Source organism: Adiantum capillus-veneris, chromosome 22, assembly GCF_014529385.1.
Source record: "Adiantum capillus-veneris isolate H3 chromosome 22, ASM1452938v2, whole genome shotgun sequence".
NCBI lineage: Eukaryota > Viridiplantae > Streptophyta > Polypodiopsida > Polypodiales > Pteridaceae > Adiantum > Adiantum capillus-veneris.
The window spans coordinates 49,100,405-49,121,830 of NC_140952.1; positions in this window are offsets into that span (position 1 = coordinate 49,100,405).

Sequence of the window (21,426 nt, forward strand, 5' to 3'; positions counted from 1 at the left end):
GATAATTCCATTGTGGATTGTAAGCTCTTGGAATAATCGGAGGTGTAGGAGCTACATGAGGCTGAGGTACGATAGGTGCACATGATTGATACATACATGTAGGTATAGTTGGGGGCACTGTGCTACTAGGCATCGGCGCAGTGTTAACAAATGAACTCCATGGTGTACTTCTTGTCATGCTCACCATTGGGATATGCATGGTAGCCATAGTGTCATTAAGAGAAAGATGAGCTAGATCTGGGAAGGTAAAGCTGCCACTTGTGAGCTCTGATTGTACTGAGGCTCCTGGCGAAACAACATATGGAGGATCAATGGGGCTCACTGAGGGAGTCTCCATTTGTGACAGGGTTGGTTGGTTGGCCTTTCCCGTATCCAAGAATCTCATTAGGCCTGTTGAAGGCATGTTGATCCCTGTGTTCTGTCTTTCTAACTCGACAATCCTATGGAGGACATCACATACTTTCTGTTGTTGCTCATCTATGCTAGTAGCACCCGATGTGGATTGTAGAACATCTAACCAACCCACATGATAGGTGTGTCCTGTGTACCGATCAGTTAAAGCTTCAGCTTGTAGTTCATACTCCCAATTTTCGTTTAGGAATATCCCATCTAGGCCTGGCGTGCTGGAGGTTTCCCTTCAAGTGGAAGCATTATTGCTCCCCATAGCTTGCCCCTCCGTGACTGCTACCTTGGGAGCACTCGGTTGCTCGACTGGCATGATTGTTGTCATAGGAGCCTTTGTTTTCAGGGCTCGACTTTGTTCTAGACTTCGTAGGTTCTCAATTTCCCTCTCCCTTGTTGCTTGCATGTAGCGTTCGATCTCTTGTACTTCGGCAAGACTCCTACCATCGGGTAGTAAAACCTCAGAGGGAGATAGTCCTAAAGGATCAGGAGGTGTAGTGGATGGAACATTCACATGCACACTCTCAAGAAGCATAGGGTCCATTTTAGGCATGAATGACGAATTTACTTCCCCACTCCCTTCATTTATTTCATTAACCGCATGTTCGGAGCGAGTAGCTCTACTAAGGGTCTCTTTTAAGCGGCTAAACACGCTGGACCCGGGCCGTGGGCCCATGGCATGCATGTCTTGACTTGAACTATCAGGGTTTGGTGTAGGATACCTCTCCATGACTTCGTAGTCAGAGGAAGAATCACTAGACGCGATATGAGGATCTTGGGTCGCGCTACCTTGAGTCCCGGCCGAAGGTCCAGAACCTAGGGTGGAGGAATAATGGGTGCCCGCGTAAATGGAGGCACTACCAATATGCTCGTGCTCTAACACTCGTCCAGATCGTAGGTTCATATGACTTGGATCCCCTAGAAGTGTCAGTGAGGGCCCGTGAAGGCTGCTCACCTAGTAATTTTGGGTGTTTTGCAACCTAAGTCTTTTCTTATTTATTTATTTTTTGATTTTTTGGTCCTTTTTTTCTGACCCAGCTATAGAATAGAACGTATAATAGCTCAAAACGATTGTCTCGGTCAGAGGGACATGCCGTGCTTTACAGCCTTACGTTTGGTCACTTTATGCCCTCGGAATCCCTAAAACCGTCAATTTCTAGTAGGGAACTAGGCCCAAATTAGAACGTCTAAGGGAGCAAGTGGGAAGAGAAGGGACGAGAGTGGAGGACTTGCCCCACATGCTCTCATTCCCTCTTGAGGGGGTAGGGTATATATATAAGAGTGAGTCTAGTATATATCATAAGACTGAGGACTGAGGCCTGGGCCTGGGCTTGGGCTTGGGCTTGGGAAAATGATCTCGATCAAAATTTTAGTGTAGCCCCCCAGTCACTCACGCTTAAATATTTTCGGTTTTTTTAAATTCCTAAATTCTTTTTTATTTTTATTTTTTTTACGATGATCGCGCGCGGTTCAGGTGACCCTTTCTTGGCCACACACACTCTCACCTACCTAACCTCCCAGTCAACAGCTCACAGAGAGCTCACTACCTTATCTACTTGCTAACAGTGCTGCTAACCACCGACTAATCTGTTAACTGCTTATTGACAGTGAGCTAACTATCCACCTACTTCCTCTCTCACTACCTTGCTGTGCAAAGACTGTGTGCAGCCAAACCTTGACAGAAAACTGTGTACAAACTGTGTGCAAACAGAAATTGCTAACTGCCTTCCTACTTATTCATTCACTGCAAACAAGCTAACGACTACTAATTGTGCAAAGACTGTGTGCAAACAGAAAACACAACATTATACAGAAATCACAGAACTTGCAGACAACACAGAAATTAACAACTTACAGAAAAACAACTCATTCCTCTTCCTCCTCCTCTTTTTTCCTACTACAAACAACTCATAAGAGAAGCACAAAGTGCCTCTAGGGCTTAGTGCAAGGCGATTCCCCGGCAGCGGTGCCAAAAATGTGCGCTCCTTGCCGCACTGTCGAAGCAAGGGACTTGCCGACACACCGTGTGCGAGCCACAAATGGCTCCAAGCACACAACAAGACTAATCTAGCAAGCTCAAGAGAGCAAAGGGTGTGCACTCACCGCTCTGCGCTCGCCTTCTTGGTGGATTCCTTACCGCGATGAAGAAGAAGCTGCAGTCGTGCCGCGCTCAACCGCTTCGCCGCCGTCGTGCCTTCGTAATGCTCGATAGCACACACACTCTCCCTCTCTCTCTCTCACACATACACACACACACAAGGAGGTGAAGAAGAAGAAGATGGAGATGGAGATGGAGCAAGAGCACTCTTCTATTGCACAAATGAGAGAATGAGTGAATTTTAGGTTTAGTTGGCTTTTATATGAGCTCACCCCATTCACACTTGGGCGCCCATGCTTAGCCAACTAATCCCTTGAATGTCCCAGTTAGAGTGCGCCTCTCATCGGCGATCACTCTTACCCTTTTCCTATTGGTCCGACAAGCCCGGTACCTGACTCTACCAAATACATAATACACATCCGTCGTAGGTGATGGGGTGTCCGTGAGCCGTGAGGGTTAACAACTGGGAAATGGGAGCTTCCGGCCAGTTTTTACAGTGAGGCAATTGGGCTTGTGAGCACCGAATTGCGGGACTCATAAGAGGTAGTGGGGACAATAATTTTTCTCTCGTAAAAGGGGTTTTTGAGGCCTTGGAAGAACATTGAAGTTGAGCACGCCACGTGGCACGTAAAGGTCCCACATGCGGGGTTTTGAAGTGGACACTCAGGGTATAAGTCCGGGGCCGTGGCCCATATGGAGGGTGTACAAGGTAGAGAGAGGAAGCTCCCTGTGTTGTTGTTGTGGCGATGGCGGACCTCTTGAGGCGCTACGTGCGGTAAAGGACGCGGCGTTTTGGCCCCCCGCTTCTCTACTTATTCTGCTTGTGTGTGTAGTGCCGGTGCTGGTGCCGATGTGTGTGCCCCCCCCCCCCCCCCCCCCCCCCCCCCCTTTCCCCCCATGGGGCCCCTTCTTTGTGTGCAGAATGGAAGCAAGAGTGTGGTTTCGTGTGTGGCAATGCTGTGTGGCTGGAAATGAGCAGTGGAATGCGTGGCTAGCTGAGTGTGTGTGCGTTTACGAGTCGGTGTGTGTGCGAGCGGTGGCCTGCTAGCACGTGTCGAGAGTTTTGAAGGTGAACTCTAGTGGATTGGGGTGTTGTGTACACCGTGGGCTATAGAGAGGCAATTTTTTGGTGTGTCGGGTGTGTTCCCCCGTTCCCCCTCTCCAACGTACAAGTACCTCACTTTATAGGATAGCAAAAGTGGGTCATAAAAAGGCGTTCGGCGGTTGTGCAAGGTGTCACTATCAAGCGCCTTACTTTGTTGGTGATACTGACAATTTCACCAAAATGGTTTTCATACACATTTTCAAAAATAAGGAAGAAAACTTTTTCTACGTAACATTAGCCTTCTTCCTATTGACTACGGAGCATTCTCTCACTAGAGCTAAAAGGCCCAAGAATGAGTCCATTTCTTTCCTAATGCATGAGAAACATTAAACACTCGACATCAGTAGAGATCTATAGCTACACAAACCTCTCAAACCTATGCAAGAAAATGAAGCCCATAGAATCAAGCGTCTACTTCGAAAGAGACTGTCAACATGAATACATAGCTCAGCCTCTTAGGAACATTTCAACCTCCATAGGCACCTTTGAATTGTGCACAAGCATCATGAACACTAAAATTGGAAGGGGGGGATCTTAACTGGCTTCAATAGAGTTAACAACTTATTGTTAAAGCTCCACCAAAGTGAAAAGCACCAAGGTGGAGATGCACGGATAAGTCAAGGACTATAGATAGACTATGCTAATGCAGTCACTTATGGTAGAATCCCTTTTATTTTTCTAACAAAGCAACAATGAATAAGTGGATACATGCTCATTAAGAGGTCCATCTTGTAACCAAATACAATTCATGTGAAACCTTTGCCTTGGGTACTTGGACAATGCATTAGTGAAACCCTCGATATGTACATAAAGACACTATACAAAGTGTGAAAGGACACGGTTACATTGTTATGTCTAGAATTGTGGAGAGCTCTTGTGTGTGTGTGTGTGGCTATGGCTATGGAGACCTTAATTCTTTCCATGCTCCCATGGATTTAGATCTAATGCATTTCTCTTTCCTCATTGTTTCTCCCATTTTCAATGATTGTTTATGTGTGCATGTGGTTTCCTTTATGCACCCATAAAACCATGTGGTTTCCTTTATGCACCCATAAAACCATGTCAACCTGCTTCCAATAGCAGCTAAAACTTTTGTACTTAGTGCATGCCCAACCATTTGTGTCGTATTGCTTAGATGATGCCCATTAGTGACAACAAACATGCCATGCTCAATGCATCAAATCTTTGTCTTTTTTTAGGATTCCCAATAGTGAGGGAAGATGATCAAGGAACTAAATGATTGAAAATTCTTTATTTGAGGAATCAAGAATAGACTGATAAATGCAAGAAAATGCATGATCAAGTAGATTGAATCATCGATAACAAAGAGTTGCATGTGCACACATGAATGTGTGTGTATAGGAGACATGATACAAGAAGTAGCTTATAGTAGGAGGAATAACATAGTAAGACACAACTTGCCATAAGCTTTTTATTAAAACCATTTTCCATAGGGTTATAACTATGTGTGCATGTAGTTACAACCATGCCACCAACATAGGGTAAGGAAAGTCCCTATTACTTGCCACCAAAAACCGCAAGAAAAATTTTATATTGTTTAATGTGGAATATATGTTCAAAAAAAATTTATATTGTTCAAAAAAAGTAAAAGGTATTCCTAATGGCTTCAAAAACATTAAAAGGTTTTCCTCATTCAAAGATTCTCTCAATAACAATAGAAACGATGCGTTAGTCTAGCACGCAGCAACGGACAATGATGAAGTACGTAGATTGGCAATAGTATCAGCTAGACGTGAGAAGGACGGATACAACATTGAGAGAGAGAGAGAGAGAGAGAGAGAGAGAGAGAGAGAGAGAGAGAGCAAGGACACTTTAAAGAGAAGAAAATGCTAAAGGGGAAATAAAGGAGAAGAGAAACACAAATGGATCACCTCTTTATATGGACACAAAATGTCTTTTGACTTTCCACCTTCATATGTTTTTTGACTTTCCACCTTCATCTGTCTTTTCATTTCTTACACTCACCCTTCACTTACGCACTTAATATGTTTTGAAAGATTTATTTTTTTCGAGATTAGGGAGAGCTAATGTTTCAATGGGAATTTCCACTTGTTATTGATGCCCACTCTGTGTGGAAAATAAAGGCCAGGAGAAAGTTGAGTGTCTCTGCTCCATGGTTAGCCTTCAAGATGATGTGTAGGACCTTAGGATCTTCTCTATAATCTTACAATTCCTTAGATCTCTATCGATTATCCCTAGATAGTAGTGTTCTATCTTTGCCAATATTGGAACACTAGTTCTTTAGTCGCCATGCTTGCCTTTTTTGTAGCATCTCATGAGGTGGTACCAAGAGCACGTTTTCTTTATATAGCTATACGGGAGATTTTTTCATCATAGACTTTGGTGGCTATAAGGCGTGGAGTTTCCTAGGATGTCACAAGATGCTCCTTTATGATGGAATTTTATGTTTGTCTCCTCATTGGTTTTACGAGGTAAGTAAGGGGTGTATGTCCATATAAAGTAAAATTTTGGAAATTTTAATGGGTGTTGGAGTGAGTATAAGGGTTTTCTCACATGTGTAGGTGGCCCACCAACCTTCCCACACTACAAATGTCCCATTATTGGGGACACTAGATCCCTCAATAGGGGTGTAATGCCCGCCAATACTTACCCGCCTTAGAATTTCTTGGAAGTTGTAGGTATATCTACAATCCTTGCACCTTTTGAGGTATCTCTTGTTGATTCTCCATAGTGAGGGTCCTTCAAGTCCTTTTTGTCTATATAAAACACATATGTAATGATTGTCATGCATACACATCTCCGAGAAGTCAACTCTTCTTTTGAATAATGGGCTATTTTTTTATCCTAGTGTTGCGCAATTCTTGAAATGCTAAGTTACTTTGTGCATTATAAATCAAGAGAGTTAATTGCAATAGAGTGGGATTGGAACCTTCCTTTTGGAATCTTTGAGAATCTGCTCGTTAGATTCTAGAAAAGTACTAGCCATCAAATGATCACCAAGAAAACACGTTGATTTATGAATAGGCTCAGATGGATGCATTGAGGGACCCATGTGGGGAGGAGTATCTCTTTCCCTTGTCTAGTGTCATTCTTCTCTCCTCTCACTCTCTCGTCCTCTTTGCCATGTGCATGCATAGCACTCCGCTCTATGAGGTGTGCATGTTGATTTTCTCTCATCTTATGTTGGTGTGCTTCGGTGGTTCTATACCAAGCATTGCTAAAATCATTATCATTTCTACCTTATTTAAAATTCAACAACCATTTATTGTATCCAGAAACATAATCATTGACAATTCTATCATTTCTTAAATTTTAAATCTTCATTCTTGAATTTTCCTTCATAATATATTTGTTATTTAAATCTTAAATATTCATCTTCAATGTGAGCTTTCACTCTAGACATGATGAGGAATCACCTAATTTATATCTATATAGCCTTCAAGTGTAGGTAAACTCTACACATAGCAAGTAATTTCAAATCTCCTAAACCTACTTAAATGACGTCCAAGTGTGAGTCAAACTCTACACTTGACAAATAATTTTTAACTTACCCTACTTAAATCACTTCCAAATCTGAATCAAACTCTACACAAGGCAAGAGGTTACTACTCTATGTATAAATCACCTCCAGTGTAAGCATTGCTCTACACTTGGAAGCAGACATTTGCATAAGTTACTTTTATATGTGAGTATGGCTCCGTACAAAGAAGTAACTATAAATCTAAGTTAATTTAAATCACTTTCAAGCGTAAATTTCTTTTACACATGGTAAGCAATCACTAAATTTACTCTGACTAGTTTACTTCCAAGTGTGAGTGAAACTCTACACCTGATCTATTAACCATATTTTCTATTTGCTACACTGTTTCTACCTATCACACTTTGAATTGAACTGTAAAATTTTCATTTTTTACCAAAAGAGAAACTTTATTTCTAATTTAAATCTCAATTGCTACAAAAAAAATATTTTTTTGTTTTTAAGGTTTTTGAGTTCACCTCTAATGCAAACTCTAAAATTTTATTTCTAATTTAAAGCTCAATTACTCTCAAAAAAAAAATTGGGTTTTAGAGTTCAGTTTTGTAGTGAACTCAAGGCAAACCTTTCAAAAGAAATGCCTACAATGGCGAAAGGCTTGCAGATACCTCTCATATAGAAGTACATATTTTGATCAAAATCAATAGTTCAATCAAACTATATTTCGATCTTATTATTAGGAAATTATATGAAATGGTGCTTTTGCTAATACGGCACCATATAATACATTCGCTTAATTTGGGGTTTTGTATAATATGCCCAATTAAAGCGTATTATGCATACACTATATAATGTGCAATGCAACTTAGCCTAGGACAAAACTAATGTCTTGTGAGAGCCCACACATGAGACAAACTCTCAACCTCCACTCTTTTTTTGAAGTGCAGGGGTCATGCATCATGGAAAACATAGCCACGGTACCCTCCAAGGACTTTGCCACTAACCTAATTAACCCTGGTACCCAGACGAAGCATGCAAAGGTGCTTTCCATTGGAAAAGCGCTCTTGGGCCAAAGCGTGGATGTATTGCTAGAGAGTAGTCACACTAGAGGGAGCTAGAGCTTTTTCTACTGTTGTGGTAGTTACTACCTCATGTTGCTATTGTGGTTGTTGATGCTATTGTGTCTTGTGCTACAATCCATTATTGTGACTACTCTAGTGGCTATGACATGGTGCCTATTTTCAAAAGAAATCATGGTGTTAATTAAAAAAAAGTCATATGTACATGCAAATCTACTACAAGAACATATAATTATCAGTGCCATCTATGTAATCTTTTTGTATATTGTAGTGGTCCTTGGTAGATATCCCTACAATATGGTATTTTTCAATTTTTCACACTCTCTACTTCATCATCTTCATTAATATGCCACCCACGTGATTTATCATCCATTCTTAGTAAGTCTTAAATTGTTGTGATGTAGGCCATATGTCACTGTGTACCTTTGATGAAAATATAGTAGTGGCAAAAACCTTGAAATTTTTGTTTCAATTGCAAAAGCACAAAAAAAACTCACAAATAAAATACACTCTAATGAAACTAGCTTGGCCGTTGATGGATATGATGCTTTAGGAGTAAGGGGATAGCTTCACGGTGATGACCGTGTTGCTTGAACATAAAACTCCCATGGCTTCCATAGAAATTCTCCATGGATTGCAAATGATGAAAACCAATGGGACTCGTCTAAGACAGGGTTAACTTGAAACTTACGTCGAGACAAAACTCTAACTCTCAAGAGACTCATCATTTATTTATTTTTAATAACATGTTTGAGTAGACATTAAAAGGATATAGGAACCAAAGGATTTTAATGCAAAGAACATAGTCTAAATTTCACCTAGGACTAAGAATTTACTGAGAAGGTTGGAGGTGGATAGCCCTAGCATAACATAGAAGTTTATGTGTATAATTTTCTTTTGCTGGGTGGTAAAAGGCCAGCGCAGGTGTTTAATGAATGATGAAAGAGAAGATTGTACTTAAATCCCGTGTCTCTCTTGTTTAAGGACATTGTGGCATTTAAGATATATTTAATGTTATGATGAAAAGGTTTCAACTTATAATAATTGAGAGCAACACATATACTTGAATAAGGATCTCAATATTTGAAGTGTCACAAGTTTAGCTTCAGATGTCAGATGTATGTACTTTCATTAAGAAAAATATGAACTTTGCATGGGCTTTGAATAAATCCCTAATTTTAAGAGATTAAGGTTAATTTTGTGTAGAGTTTGGAAAACTGATGTATTTAATAGGCTAGTTTTGAGTAGAATTCTCTAACCTTTTTTTAAGGCCATATAGTTTGTGCTCCCTTTCCCATGCCACATCATCAAAACCATGCATAACCCTAACCTTAAAAATTGATTTTTTTTCAAAAAAAATTGTTTTCACCTATTTTTTTCTCAAAAGTTCATCTCAACCTATATACATATCAAAAAAAGTTTTTTTGACCTTTTTTGGACTTACACTCACTAGAACGACAATTTTTGAATTCTTCTTTTCCCTCCAAAAAAAATAACTCTCTCCCTCTTCTCTCCCAAGCAATCTCCTACCTCTCCCCTAACTCTCTCCCTCTCCTATATTTTCTCCCTTCCATTGCCTTGTCCCTTTGCATACTTAGGTTTAGCAACCATAGTGCTCAACAATATCACAAACCATGCATTCCACACACCATAAGTGTCTACATTTGCTTGCCCACAGAGTTTGCATCAAAAGTAGCACTTGTGGGTGACCAAGATCATCACAACAATGTCGTGCTACAGGTTGACACCAGCGTTGATCGTTGGGTAGATGTAAGTGATAGTCTATACACTCTAATTCATTTTATATTGTCTTTCTTTCTCTTAGAATGTTCAATTCAAATTTTAAACCATTTTTCACCAAAATCTCCTATGTGTACACACACACACACACACACACACACACACACACACACACACACACACACACACACACACATGCACTCACTCATCTCCTTCTCTTTCATTGTAGAGCTTGCATAACTTTATAATCTTTGACATAATATATCTTAAATACCACTTGTCCTCTAAAACAACCTTCTTTGTTACATCTTGCAGTACATCTTGCAGGTAGGTGCTTCAAGTCCATGCTTATTAGAGGTGGGTAATTTCATCATAATGTATATTTCAACATTGTTTATTCCCAATTAGATGGAAATACTTGCAAATTTGTACAGCATATTATACTTAGAGAGTGTGTTTGTTATATAACTTGCAAATGTTAAATTCATACATGTTTTTGTTTGAACAGGTTTCTAACACATCATGGTACAAGGTGACCTCTTACTATGTTAGTTGACTGGTGGTGTTTGTAACAATGGCTCAAAGAACTGGCATAACATAAACCTTTTACCGAGGCACAAAGCTCTCCTCAAGCAATGTGGCTCCCACTACACCAAGAACCATTATGCTAACATAGAGAGATCCCTAGTAGGACAATACAATAGCTTTCCATCAGCAAGACATCCTTTCCTAACATGAGGGCACCCCCACCAAAGATATTTTTATGTGATAGGTCACCCCATGAGGATACCATGTCATGGAATGGATGCAAGAACTATGACCGCACTACCCCTTAATATCTATTCATGAATGTATGTTAATCAATGTCAATGAGAAGAAATTTGGACTTTTTTGTTTGTTGATGTGTAAGAGCACTCTAGCTCTACCATATTTTGAGCTTATTTGGTAAGTTAAATAAGATTTGTAATCATTTAAAGTGTAAATTTGTTTTTGTTTGATAAGATTGTACGTGAGAAGACATGATAAAGTTGAAAAGATCTACAAATGATGTTTAAGGAATAAATCTCAGTGAGATTCCTACCATGCACTTGTGACATCAAAACTAATAGTATCATGTTTTTGAAACAATTGTGTTGCTTGACCACAACCAAAGTCCCATTTTCACTGTTTCTCTCCTTAAACCCTTTGATTTCTATTGTTGTGAGGGGGTCCAAAGGGAAGTCTATTTTCAAAGTTTTAGCAATAACTTTTGTCTGAAGGAAAATTTGGTTGTTTTAAAGTTTGTACACAATCTAGGAGTTCATTCTGATTGTTTTCCTTCAGTTTCAAATTTTGACCCATTGCACTCTTTGGAAGCTACTTTTGATAGTGCTAGAGTGAGATTTTGGGAAAGTTTTGTATGTAAAAAATATAGCCCTCAACACAAGGAAAAACATTGGGTCTTTGAGAATTTTCATTTTCCATGGTTTTGATGCTTGTTGAAGCACGTAGATTAAGGAAAAAGTAAGAAATACCTGTTTTATATCATTTTTGTAGAAATTGCCAACTTGCAGGTTGATTTTTGGAGAATTCGAGCAAGATATGACTTTTTAGCATCACATGATGGTTAAAGATCATGACGAGATGAATAAATTGATGTGAGACAAGCCCAGGCAGATTCAGAGCCGATTGGGAGCTGCAACTTATTGGGTCCCTGTTTGGCCATTATGTGCGCCCTTGTGGCCCCTCTTGTTGAGGGGCCCTGGGGCCTTAAAATGGAAAACATACCCTTTTTTTAATGCATTGCCATGAGATAGAGATGCGGTGTTTGATGTACTAAGAGCAAGATTCCCCCCCCGCGCGCCCATTTTGCTATGTGTTCAAAAGCCTCACAAATCTTGTGCACTTAACACTCAGTACTAAAAATTAGCCAAACAAAGAGCCAATTTTTACTTCCTTGTGTCCATCCCTTGTTCTTGGGAATGTTTTGATAAATACATTTCTTTGGTATTTGAAACCACGTGTGACCCCTATTGTTATAGTATCCAACCAAAGGTTTTTTCATTAGCAGTTTACATAGGCTTGAGTGACACATATCTTCTATGTCAACAAGATATGCATCTATGATTTATGTTTACACTTTCTCTATCCAAATGAGCTACATAGTAGAAGTCAAATCCACAATTTAAGAGGGTGGAAAGTGTTGTTTTTATATATTTTTTTTAAATCAATTTTTTGGGCTTTTTAGTGCACGTTTTTTACTTTTGAAGGTCAAAAATTCTTTTTTGACCATGAATTAGATTTGGGGAGCTTTTAAGGAGGGAATTTTAAATTTAGAATTTTTTTTTGCTGTATTTCTAAATCCGAGCCAAAAAATAGGGGGAAACAGGTCAAAGTGGTCCCTCCCCCCCTTTCCCTAGACACCTCCCTTACCTTCTCACTAGGCAAGAGGCCATTAAGAGATGTAAGGCTAGCTTGTTCCTCTACTTTTTTGAGGGTATAGAGTGTGTCCACCCCCCTCTTCCTATTGGTTGTCTGATTAACCTTAATTCTTTTAGAGGGTTCATATATTTCCTAATGTAACTCGTAAAAAACTATATAGTAGGCCTTTTGTAGATTCAAGCAAAGGATGGAGGAGGAAAGTGCCACTAGAGCTAGAGAGGGTGTGAAAACACAACTATTGAAATTAAAAAGCACCTATGGATATCCAATAAAATATGTCATGTTTTCAAAATGTCAACCATTGAACCTGGTTCTAGAATTGAACTAGTCAATAGAATGCATTGAGATGGATCTAGTGATCTTTAGAAGATCTAAATTTGCTCTGATCATGTTGGATTGGACAACCATGGCAACGCATGTGTATGATCTAATGTAAGTTATTGTGATGAGAGGATGTTTCTTCATAGTTTTATAAAATAAATTTGCCAGATGAAAGAGGAGGATAGAAAGGTGCGGGTCATGTTTTGGGAGATAATGAATGCAGTCATGTTAAGTAATGGCCATCCCCCAACATATTTTATAGGGTTCATGCTTACAAAGCTTCCCAAACTAGAGAGAAAATTGCATCATTTTTAACTAAGGGTTGCTAAATATTATGGATGGAAGAGAGTGTTTATGTTTGTTTCACTAGGAACAAAGACTCAAAATTCATACTACTCAATTTGTAAACAAAAATTTTCAAGAACACAAATGGCTATGTGAAATGTGGCATTGTGCTTAGAGAGAGGAAGAAGCAACCATGTATGGATAAATTCGTGCATGGTGAGCCATTGGCAAGGTGGCATGGACCACACATGACAAAATTTTCCCTTTCTCCACATTACCCAATGTCGAGGGAGAGAGCCAAACACATGGCACGTGGAGAAAGGGGGAAAAATTCATTAGGTGAATGAAATATGTTGGAGGATGGAGGATTTAAGATTCAAAAGCAATGATGATTGAGCCGACAAGCGTGCAATATCCTCCAAGTGTCTTTGTCGCTACCACTAAACAAATTGACTCTGTAATATCTATGGAAGCAACGATTGAGGGGCATGTTGTGATAGAGAAAAAGAACATGTGACATTTATGGTAGAGACTTCAAGTTTTCAAGTACGTGACGAGATGTATGAAGTGCATATGCAACGAACCCAATGTGTACTTGTAGAGACTTTTTCAATTGAGCAGCACAAGGATGGTCATACCTTTCCTGAAAACAGATTTACTAATTTTTTGTGTATCCTTGGATTAGATGAAACCCACAACATGTTTACCCATCCATGTAAGCTCACAAATGATAACCTTGCATGAGTATTCATGCTTGTCGCACATTATAGGTTGGACAAAAATTGGGATTTAAAAAGGGCATTTCAAGCGAGATCGATGCTCTATAAAAAAATTTATAGATCGATGCTCTATAAAAATTTTAACTTTCTTGATTTTCGTAAATGTTTTGGGATTCCCCCATGGTGTATAGTGCTATGGAAGCTATTGTGGTGAAAGTGAATATTTTGTACATGGTCAACTTTACCATGTTGTTATGTTCCGACCTTCTTGCTTTTGCTAGTAGATTGTTTGAAAGTAGTCAATGTTAATTGCTACTTGTAACCTTCTGTTATTACTGGAAAAATTCTTGAAATTGATTGGTTCGTCTATGGCATGTAATCTTTTTCTTAAACACCAAATGCTTATAGCAATGTGCAAAACAGGATGTACCTTTTAACCGTTACAAATATTTGATAGAGTATATATTAACAGGCACTATGTATGCTTTATGTGATTCTACACAGTGAGTTCATGCTCTTGTAAAGGTGTTCATAGTGAATTGTTTGTGCGTGGCCAGTTCCATGTCGTATTGCTAGGTTCCTACTTTATTTCCTCTAAGAATGTAAAGAAATTGATATTCCTCATGATTATTGGGATAATTTGATGGATCCCATAGCAAAGGCTATGGGAGTGATTATTGTGGCAGTAAATTATTTGAAAGTAATCAATCTTAATTGCTTATAGCATTTAGTTAAGAAAGTACTATTAACTGTTTGAAGAGAGGTCAAGGTCTTTTTTTGCCATATGGTCATGTTCAAAATTTATATCTTACAGCAATGTCAAAAAATTGATGCAGCATGTAGCATTCTGGTGTTACTAGAAAAAAGCTTGAACACGGTCAATTTGTCCATGATATGTCATCCTACTATCATGCTTAGATAAATGTCAAGAAAAGGGTGTACCTTCCAACCTTTATGAATATTTGATAGAGTATTTATAAACCAGCGTTATGTATACTTTTTGTATCCGTATAGTAAATCCGTGCTCTTTTAAGGTGTGTATGTGGTGGTAGGCATGTTTCTGTGTTGTTTACGCATGATTCCCATGCAACAATCTTCTAATTTAAGAAGCGAACTTTAAAAGCGAGCTTCAAAAGTGAGCTTTTTTTTAAAGAACATATCACATGGCACAAGAAAAAGTAAAAGCTTACTCAACAACTCACTTAGAAAGCTCACTCAAAACCTACACTCGCATCCACGTACATTCAAGAAAACACAAAAAGAATAATGGCCTAACGTCACTTAAGCAATCTCTATAAGCTTGTTGTTGCTTAAGCAATACAAAATCTCAAAGATATTTGCTATGTAGAAGCCACACTTGTGTGTCATTGATGAATTCGCTACCAATGGCATTGCTAACGCAACATTACCGTAGCAATGCAACAACTAACGACTTGACATCATTGCTTATGTAATCCTCAAGGGTCAGTAGACATTGATGCTCCTAGTAGTGCAGAGTTTGGTTGTGGTGATGACACAATATGGTGAGCAACAAACAATGAACACCTCACTAGACTTTTAATGATGGGCCCTAGCATGAAAAAGAGAATGGGTATAGAACAAGTAAAAAAGATCAACTGCTTTTGTATGCTTCACAACCCAAAGATTGCAAAGTAGCTTGATTGATACGACGATACAAAGCAGCAGAGAGAAGATACAATAAATTCTTTTTGAAGGATCAAACATCCACCAATGCACTTTTCCTAGGGAGCTTGAGGTCCTAGTTTCTTTCATGAGTGTTAGATGGCTACATGAGGCTTTACTCTCTCAAGTTCCATCTTTGTAACTTCCACCACATGCATATTTGGATCCATCAATGGTGGAACTCCGTCTGCTCCTCTCCGTGTGAACCTTGATAAGCTCTAAATGCTTATCCGTCAATGCATCCCAAATGAGATGATAATTCACCTCAATGTGCTTTGATTTGGACTGGAACATGGGATTCCTTGCCAAAGCAATGGCACTCTAATGATCACAATGCAAAATTGGAACATGCTAAATGTCTAAGTCTCCCACTAGACGTGCCAACCATATAGCTTCCTTGGTGGCATCTGACATTGCAATGTACTCGGCCTCTGTAGTGGAAGAAGACGTACAATTATGGAGAGATGGCCTTCAAGAAATGGTTCCTCATGAAAATATGAATATGTAGCTAGATGTAAACCTCCTATTGTATTTTTAATCCACATAATTTGTATTTGTATACTCCTATTCTCTTTGTAATCCACAAAATATGTATCCCTGTAACCAACAATAGATGCATCACTATTACCGAAGCGTAAGGACTTGCTCATTGTACCCTTCAAGTACTTGAGGATATGTTTCATTACTATCTAAGGTTTCTTGCCAAGATCAGCCATATACAGACTATACACTCCCACTACAACTGCAATTTATGGACTCGTAGCTACCATAGCATACATGAAACTATCTACAACTGAAGAATAGGACGCACTTTCCATTTCTTTTCTCTCGACATCTAGCTTGGGAGAATCTGTTTTGCTTAGTTTCAAATATGATGATAGTGGGGTACTCACTACCTTCTCCCCATGTATAGTGAAATGCTACAAGATTTTCTGGATATAAGATTCATGAGACAACTCAAGAATGTCATTTTTCTTCTGATAAGGTGTGAAGGAGCAGTAAGATGTCTCTTAATACCTCTCTTGCTACTAAATTCTCAAACTCCTTAGAAACATACTCTCCACCATTATCAGTCCTCAAGCTTTTGAGCTTCTTGCCAAACTGATTCTCTACAAATGCTAAGAATTTATGAAAAGTAGAGAAGCGTTGATCCTTATGATACAAAGGATAAACCCACACCTTCCTAATGGAATTATCTATAAAGGTCACAAAATAGCTAGATCCTCTGAAACATTTGGTCGGAATAGGATCGCAAATGTCACTATAAACAAGTTCAAGTGGTCTCACATATACTTTGTATTCAATGGCGGTGAAGTGTTCTAGTTTGTTTGTCGTGGATACAATGCTCACACATAGAAAAGTTGAAAACTTTACATAGATAAGTCACCAAAACGTGCTAATGTTTTCATTCTCTTTTGACTCATATGGCCTAGCCAGCTATGCCACAACTCAGTAGACATTAGCTTGCCTATGGATATACACTCCTTTTTTAAATACAATACATACATGGAATAGAGTGTTCCATGCTTATGAACTCTGAGAATCACAAGATTTTCCTTTCTGATCATCCATGAACCATTCCCAAATGTTGTCATGTAATCCATGTCATCAAGTTGACCAGCAAATATCAAACTCTTCGCTAACTTGGAGACACGTCTGACATTGTTGATTATGAACTTCATGTCACTTTGTAGAACCAACTTAATGTCTCTAACACCATGTATGTCAAGCTCATAATCATCTCCGAGATTCACTATGCCACATGCATGTGCATAAGAAGAGAACCACTCTCTATGAGGTGTCACATGGATATTGGCTTCAGAATAATCTATGACCCAAGTCTTATCAAAACTGGCATCTTCTACAACAAGGGCATCTAAACTAAGATCTATTGTAGAGACTAGAACGTCTGAGAAAGATAAGACCTCAATCACATCTGAATCTTAAGAGACTCTTCCATATTGAGGTCCTCAATCTTAGCTTTTCCATTTCCATCATTGTCAAATTTCGTGTTGTCTTGAGAATTTTTCTTGTCTCTTTGTTATGCACGAGAGTCTTTCGTTAAATGCCCTTTCTTGTGGAAATGATAGCACTCAACATTGCATAGAGAACCCCTGGATTTTCTCCAAGAGTTCTCATGATCCTTGCCCTTTTTTGTGGCAATGATAGCACTCAACATTGCGTAAATAACCCCTAGATTTGCTACAAGATTTCTTTTGATCCTTTCTTTTAACACAATTATGAGTGCGATCTCTCTATATTTTGCCACTAGAAACATACCAGGCTTCATAGACTTCCTACGAATCTCTTCACTGCGTAGACTAGCAACTATGTCATCATACAAAAAAAATTCCTCAAGAAAAATATGTCCCATGAGGAAGGTAAAGAGCATAACAAGAAGATAGGCCGCACCTCGTTGTCAAAATCGAGTCCCTATGATGTCAATTGATTGAAAAGTACGTTGAATACATTTAAGAGTTCAAAAATTGTGTCACCTTCTTTCATGCAAAGCTTGAAGAGCTTCTTCATCAAGTAAACTTTGTTACTTATGCTCTTGCTCTCGTATGTATTGCACAACTTGTCCCATAAGGCTTTAGCAGTAGCTTCATCCACAATAGTAAAGTACATAGACTCTGTGAGGTGTAGGTGAATAGTAAGCCTAATTTTGGTATAAAGCATTTTTCACTCTTGAACCATGTAGCCATTTCCCTTAGGGCACTCAAAGATTGGATTTAATTGAACTTTTTTTATTAGGACGTTTTGAATTTGCTCTTTTCATATGAAAGCCATCAAACGTCTTAATGTTGTAAATGTCTTTCTTAGAAGAAGAGGCCATAAATGCAAGACTTTAACACTATGGCGAGAATCCTGGAGAAAGCAAAATCTTCTGTGTAACAAGAGCATTTCTTCTCTGTATGAGGAGCAAAAACTCAACCCAAATTATGCATAAAAATTACCATAAATTAACAAGAAGATAAGTTGTGCATAAATCAAGTCAAAACTCAAATACATCATCAGCTCAACATAAAATGCACCTATCTCTCTCTATACATAACCTATGGTGAGACCTCATAAAAGGGAATCTCCAACTACCTTTATCATTGAAGGTGTCGCAACATGCAAGAATATCCTAGATTAAAGAAAACCTCACCAATGATCCTCCAAAAGGCTTAGGAGCCACAACTATACTTCAGTCTCAGAAAGAGCTTTCTTCCACACTTAGTCTAAGAAATGGCTATCTAACTACCAAAAAACTAAACCAAAATTGGCTCTACAATGGCATACAATAGGCAACGTCCGCAACTCAACATACATGAGTAAATTGCGCACAAACAAACACCAAAATTGATGCAATAGTAGACCAAATCCCTACGAGGATACCTACTCTCAAAACACCTCACTAGCACTCCAAGTGCTCACAAAAAATGCATATGTCAACACATAAAACCTCCCATAATAAGATTGTAGTAAAAATCACTGCCAAAAGTGTGTGTGAAAGTCTCTAGAAGTGTTGAGTGAAATACCTATAATATGTACCTACTTGTGAGGAGCCAACTAGGCTATATGTATGTAGATCACATATTTAAAGTCTCAAAAAAGCTGACCATAGATGTCATACATCAATGCCATGCATATGGCACATCATCGCAACCTCTATGAAAAACTGAGAGAACAAGTAAAAATCTATGACCACAAAAAATGTATTGGTGGGCTATGTGCCTCCCTTGTAAGCTATAAGCCTATGACCTTGTATGTCGGAGTAGACTCAAAGCCGACGTCGTACCTCCGTTGCCGAACGCAACTGCTAACTAGCTCGTTGAGAAGATACCAGCTTGCCGATGCCAGGAGCCGCTCGGGTGTCAAAAAACCGAAGCCGAAGATGAATCGACCATGTGTGTGTGTGTGTGTGTGTATAGTACACACAATCTGTGTGTGTGCGCGCGCGCAAGAGAGAGAGAGAGAGAGAGAGAGAGAGAGATACACGCACACCTTCCAAAAGCTTCGCTCTCCCAAGGCTTTCCTCTTCTGGTACCACAAAAGCTTCACTCTTTAGGACTACACGCCCTGCTTTGTGTGTGTGTGTGTGTGTGTGTGTGTGTGTGTGTGTGTGTGTGTGTGTGTGTGTGTGTGTGTGTGTGTGTGTGTGTGTGTGTGTGTGTGTGTGTGTGTGTGTGTGTGTGAGAGAGAGAGAGAGAGAGAGAGAGAGAGAGAGAGAGTTGGGGGCACACACACCCTTGCTCAATGCTATTGCACTACAAAATACTCCCATGTGCTAAATCTTCCCACACTCCACGGCTACAGCAATTTGATTTCCCCACATCAAACTGGAATGAATGCCATATCTATGGGTCACGCACCCAAATGAGAGATGAAGCCGATCTAGAAGCTATTATCTATTCTAGAAGTCAGTGCTATAATTACAGATAAGTTGCATTGACGACTAGCTAGAAAAACACCAAAGGTTAAGCTAGAACAGGAGGGGGTTTATCAGCAAAGGCTCACCACAATGAGCAAGTGCTTGCCCCCTCATAAGATGCTCCTGCCCAAAGATGCAGGTGCAACAAAAACGCAATGAAGGGAAGGGATTGATCAACCAGACGTGGCTAGCACTATGTCAACACCTCCAATCACAAGGGCAAGGAAGGTAGGGCAATCACCCAACAAAAAAACAAATGGTGGAAAACCTGAAAACCCCATAAATATGTGTACAAATGGGATCCCCACCATCTGGCTCAAAATATCTGGATGGAGCCACTTAGAAGGCTCACACCATGTAGTCTACATGGAAAATAGCCGGTGGCCAACTTGGAACAACCAATCGCATTACAAGAATGCCGAAAACAATTAAGTGGTGGGGATGAAACTCCTACCATGGTTTGTTTCTTGTCTTGGCCTACCAAAAGTCACCAAGAGTGCATTAGTAGTCCATTAAGAGACCGATCATAACAAAGGGTAGGCAATGCTAGCTAATGGCCTTGACAATGTTGGGGAGGTGGGAATAGATCTAGACATTGGCAACCCCTAGAGAAGTATTGGCTCTATTAATGTTGTAGTTGATGGGATTGCAGAAGAGACAAATAGCAACAATCATAATAGAAGGTTAACACTAGAATGGTAACCTAACAGGACATAAAAGTGTCCTTTCAGGGTTTTGGAAAAAAATCCAAAACCATAGTAGATCCACTCATTTTGAAAAATCCTTTCATGAGCTTATAGTTCAATAACTACTACATATGGAAAAAAATGAGAAACTTGTAATTTTTCTCATCCCTTGGTCACTACAAGCCTCCAAAGTTGATGGGCCAGTGCATTTTGCCCAAAACAGCAATTTCTTACGGTTGATTGCATATAAATAAGAGTGGGGATTTTTGTAGGACATGAGATAAAATGCCCCATTAACTTCAATGGGTTGGTGACCAAAACATATAGTTGCTTTTACCTCACTATTTTTTTTTTGGGCAAAAACAATAGGTACAAAAAAGTTGCATTTTTGCCATTCTACGGACCTATCATCAAAGTTTCTATAGACACGCTCAATACAGATACTATATACATGTTTTGTTAGTTCCCTTTGGGCCTTTGGATTCAAAAGGAGCCATGGAGCATATCAAAAGGATAATGGATCTCTTACAATTTGAACCTTAGGGGCAATGTTAAAGTGCTAAATACAGCAAACATGAAAAAATTGGGTTTAGCATTATGATCTCTAGAAACCCATAGAAACTACGCAATATCTAGCCAAGTTTGTAGTCTATGATTAGATATGGTTACTACCTACAAAATACACACAATTGGCCTAAGAAACTAGAAATATTGAGAAAGTTATACTTGCTACTCTAAAATGTATCGTATTCTTCAGCAATCAAAACACTCAACCATCATCATACACTATGCTATATAGCATATTAGGTCCCCCAAAACTCAAGGAAGATTAGCTTTATGTTATACATTACACTTACACAATCAAAATTGAATTTGGATATCAACAAAGCCACCAAAAAAAACATAAAAGTGTTAATTTTGGCCAAAAAATGGGATTCTGCAATTCTTGTAAATTGGTCACAACTTTCAATTTTAACACTTCGCTCTTCCTACAAGCATCAAAACATGTTGAA